Here is a 5346-nt window from a genome sequence, read left to right on the forward strand (position 1 = left end):
CGGAGCAGCTGGTAGTTTCGAACTGCTCACCTTGAGGTTCGCAGCCCGATTCGTAACCACTACGCTACCAGAGCTAAAGTAGAGAGTAAGCTAAAAAGACAAAGTGACATACCCACTTTTGTGAGGATGGCACAGGAACTGGAAACTTGCATCCTGATGTACATGGGGTTGCTATGAGTCAGAGACAACTTGGCAGCATCTAACAACAGCTATTTGGTAAATTTGTTATTTGATGAATTGCTGTTGCTGTCCTGTGCCATGTCCTGACTCATGGTGACTCTATATCACAGAATACAACTGCTCCACAAGCTTTTCTTGGCTGTCATCTTTAGCAAGAATTGTGAGAATGATGCAGAACCAGGAAATGTTTCATTCTGTTGGATATGGTCATTCTGAGTCAGAACTGACTTGACAGCATATAGCAACAATCTTTATGAAAGCAGATTGCAAGTCCTTTTCTTCTGAAGTGCCACTGCCAAATTTTGGGTTCCACCTGGGTGCAAACCTTTGCAATATCTAGGGACTCTTTTGGTGAATTCAAAATCAAACAAACAAGCAAAAACACTAAACTAAAACCATGGTGGTTGAGCAGATTCCGACTCACTGATTCATGATAAATTAGTTTGATGTGGTCAATGGCGAACACCAGAGGGCATCAAAGAGTCAGTGTCCTCAGCATGGTCACATTTTACTGTGTGTGCAAGGGGGAGCTTACTGTCATTTTCAGTACCAATACTCTCCCTCTGTGGTGGTGGTGGTGTGCCACGGAGTCAGCCGACTCAAGGGCACTTAACAACAATATTTCCTTGAAGAATTCTGTTTACACCATGTCAAAACGGCAGTTTGGGCATCGTTAAGGGACTCAAATCTTATTCCCTTTCAATGTTCTTTGATTTGGGAGAACAAAAGAAGTTTGAAGGGACACCATCAGGGATGTAGAGTAAGTAACACAAGGTTTCCCAATAAAATTCTCATAGGACAGCCCTTACTACATTCAAAGAATGAATATGTGCCTTGCTGTGATGCCAAGAAAATTTTTGGTGTAAATTTCCTGGCCTTTTTCTCACCAACGCAGTTTTCAATTTTCTTGAATTTTTTTCCTAATAAACCCCTATGATTCTTTTCTGTTCTTCAAGAAAATTTATCAAGATTATCAATGGGAATCACAAAAAACATAACCTTTGGGACTGACATCTCTGCCTTGAATTTAACTGGCCTAGCAGATCTTCTCAGTAGATACTGTTTAGATTTAATCTTTTTTTGAAGGCACCCTAACAAGACAGAGACAAGTGTGTTACAGAGAAAACTTGTCTTAAATCATCTTCCAATCACAGAGACATGTTTAAACATGATTTGTTTGAAATATATTTGTACATGTATGAACTGGAAGCATAGTAGCAATACTTTTTACTTACTACCATATCTCAAAGGGAGTCCTGGTGTGGTGCTGTGGATTAATGCACCAGACTGAAAAGCCATTTGAACTACAAGGTTAGCAGTTCAAGCTCACCAGCTGCTCCTTGAAAACCCTATACAGCATCGCTATGGGTTGGAACCAACTTGACAGCACTTAACAACAAAAACATATCTCAAAGATGCAAATATATTCAGATTACTACATTTCTCTGCACACTTTAATTCTTTCTTTGTCATAGAATCTGAGCGGCTGCTTATGAACCCGACAACATGAAGCAAAACATGGAAAGTAACAACAACTAAAAGGAAGATTCTTTTCTCTGTTCTCTCCAGCTTCTTACTTTCCCTCCATTCTACAGTTTTCTTTTATTCCCCATATCCCTGTCTGCAGGTTGGGAAACCCCTTGTCATTTTCTGAAAGGTTATTCAGGAACATAGAGGAGAGTTAGACGTGGGTCAGGTTAGGTGAGTACTTCTCAGCTGGGGGAAAAATATTGTATCTCAAGTGCCTAAAATACACTTCTTGTTGTTGTTAAGTGTCGTTGAGTTGGTTCCAACCCATAGAGACCCTATATAGGGTTTCCAAGGAGTAGCTGGTGAGCTTGAACCGCCAGTCCTACAGTTCAAACTGACTTTGTTGTCCAGCGCATTAACCCACAGCACCACACCAGGACACTCACTCATCACTTATTGAGATGGTTAGTTTCCGATGACCATGTTGTTGTGCAAAAATGAATATTATGCAAAAATGGAGAGTGACTACATCAAATCACAAAATGGAAGATGACTGTATTATTCCATAACTGCCAGATCGCATCATTACATAACTGCCAAATCACTAAGAATCATGGTCCAGCCAAATTTGACACATGACCTTAACCACCACAGCCAGCGTCACTCTCATCTCATACCTTAGTGCTTATTACTACCATATGTACGTGGTTAATGTGCAGAACAATAGGATAGTAGATTTTTACTATTATTGTAAATGTGTAATGCTAGGTAATAAGATAGTCAATAAGTGAGGAGTAGACGCAGTATTTATTTTACCATTATAATATCAGTTTTACTAATAATTTAAAACTAATCATTGGAGACTTTCGATCAAAATTGCCATTTACTCAGACATACCATGTCCATCGACAGCAAAGACCTGAGAAACAGATACAGAAAACAATTCTGAAAGGATAAAGAACTAGATTGAGCACTGATTAGAAGAAGAAACTGACTGAAACCAGCAAACTAGAAGAGGTGGAACAGAAGGGTCCTGCCAACTGGCCTGTCATAGTGTGGCCATCTTGAGATAAACATAGGAGAAAGACCACTCAAGGAAGCTTCATAGAATTCCCAAGAGAACATAGAGTAACTGTGTAGACATACCTAGAGTGAAATAAGGTCCCAATTGCTGCTGCAGCCAACAGAAAGACCCAAGACATACTTACCTTCTGGTGCTCAGCAACACAAACCACTCCATCCTTGCAGCCCCAACAACTATGAACTAAAGTACAAGCTCCCCTCCTATTCCAAAGAAAAGTGATCCAACAGAATATAGAAATTAACTAACAATATCATTAATGTCATGTGTAAGTAAAGTTTTGCAGAAGATTCAAAAAGCAGAGCAATAGGGTAGCAACTGCAGAATTGCAAGAGACAATCTTTCTAGACAAGGGAGTTTGAGGAGGAGGGGTCTGGTCTGGCGTGCACTCCACACCTTAGAAAGGGCTGCTTAAGAAAAGATGTTTGGTTTTCACAAGCCAAAGATGTACTGAAGTATAGAGGGCTGCTGTATTTGCAGAGCTAAGTCCTCAAGTTCTCGATTCACTGACAGTAAACGCTATGAAAAGGACTTCCCAGAACTGTTTGGGGTTGCATGAGACTCGTTCAGGAGACATCTGCAATGCCTGCGTCCTGCTTGTGAAAAGATGGAAGAAGATGCCAGCAGGATTAAAAAAAAAAAAAATTGGAATCATGTGGTAGATGCAAGGGCAGGGCCCAGTCTAAAGACTACATTGAAACCAAAGAAAGTGAAAATTCTATCTGAAAACAGGATAAAAAGCAACCAGATCAGAAAACTACAGAAGGAAATTAAACTTCTTAACTCTGATGCTCACAGTACCACCTCAAGTGCCTCTCCAGCCCAGTCTCCTTGTTACAGTAACCAGTCAGATGATAGTTCAGATACAGAGATGGCTTCTGGCTCTAATAGAATACCAGTCTTTTCCTTTTTAGATATTACATACTGGAAAAGACAGAAAATATGTTGTGGGATTAGCTAAAATGACCACTTTGGGGAAGTCCTCATCAACACACATCTATTCAAGCCTGTGGCTGCAATAAAAAAAAAACAGCTGCTGAAAAGCCAGAGGAGCCTGGGCCAGAGCCCCTCCCCATCTCTACTCAGGAGTGGTGATTGAGCTTTATGTAGAACGGGAAAAAAAAAACAGTTTAAAGTTTGGAAAGACACAACAAAGTAACCCTCCTATTTTAGCTTGGATACTTGCTATTCTGCCAAAAGACAATATGTAGAATGGTTTTGAATGGGTTATTTTTCTCCCCAGTTCCACAAACTCTGAAGCCAGTATCTATCTAGTTCACACACAAAAAAGTGTACATATAATATTTAAGATGCTGAGTATTTCATAGGAGAGCTGAATGCTGCTGTAAAGTGTTAAGTTTTTTTTTTTAATCCCCTTCTAATGAATGAAAAGGGGAGTTTCAGGGAACAGATGGAATTTTGTTGTATGATAAACCATATGTAGTTTTAGTCTATCTATATTGAGAAGCAGTGGTTGGGGTATTTTTAAAGATGGCTGGCTACACTTGTTTTCCCTCATGATAGTATATTTGTCATAACTCAGTAGCATGGACTTGCCCCTAGGGGTGTTTGTTAAATAATTTTGAAATATTAAGGTCTTGCCAACTTTCTGAAGATTCAAACTTATACTACTGAAATATTAAGCAGGACAAACCAAGGTTTTAGACACAAATACCTTGAAGTAGAAAGTAATGACTAAATATACAGAGAGGTAATTTGACTGTATATGTTGTGTCCAGTTTTGCCTCCCTCCATATTAATATTTGATAAAGATTTTATTTATATGAAACTTCTAAAACAGAATCAAAGCTTCTCTTGGGAAAATGACAAGTTTTTAGGATAACCAATCCTAAATTGGTACCAAAGCATTACCACATGATGAAGAACAAATGCATACTCTATTTAAAAACGTTAAATGATCTGGAAAATAAAATGTGCAAGCCTTCAAGATGGTATAAAACAAAGATGAATACTTCTTGGGGTGCATTTCTTACAGGATTTGCTGAGTATGTAAATAACTAACTTGCTTGCGTTATATGACTGTTTGGTGACTTCATTGAAAATCTGCACAATTCAGTTTTAGCTCTGGATTACTTCAGCTGACCTTTGTGAAGGTTTTATCTAAGTAGAGTCGGTGTTTGATTTGCTTTGACCTACGTGGGTATTTTGTTTTTTCTTCACTCTGTATTTAAAGTTTAAGGAGCTCTGGTAGCATAGTGGTTACAAATTGGGCTGCGAACCTCAAGGTCAGCAGTTCGAAACTACCAGCTGTTTTGCGGGAGAAAGATGAGGCTTTCTGCTCCCGTAAAGATTTACAGCCTCGGAAACTCTGTATAGGGTCGCTATGAGTCGGAACTGACTCCACGGCACACAACCACCACCATATTTAAAGTAAAATTCTACGAAAAGAAAAGAGGTGTATGTCAATGCTGAGTGGATTGATTTTGTTTGGCTACTCTTAGTCAAGCATTTTGAACATTGAGATTTTGATTAAAAAAAAAAAAAATCTGAATGAATCACTTCTGCCGGGGTCTGACCTCGACATAGTTGTCACGCGTGTTTGGTTCACGAGGAGGGGAGATCCAGCGGCGATAGGGATAGCGAAAGAATACACA

General features: G+C 39.3%; 1 pseudogene; it reads left to right on the forward strand.

The window, feature by feature from the left end:
- Positions 1-3152: 3152 nt before the first annotated feature.
- Positions 3153-3826, forward strand: LOC102839141 (annotated as a pseudogene).
- The last annotated feature ends 1520 nt before the right edge of the window (positions 3827-5346 follow it).

The sequence above is a fragment of the Chrysochloris asiatica genome, unplaced genomic scaffold (genome assembly GCF_000296735.1).
Source record: "Chrysochloris asiatica unplaced genomic scaffold, ChrAsi1.0 scaffold00161, whole genome shotgun sequence".
Taxonomy (NCBI): Eukaryota; Metazoa; Chordata; class Mammalia; order Afrosoricida; family Chrysochloridae; genus Chrysochloris; species Chrysochloris asiatica.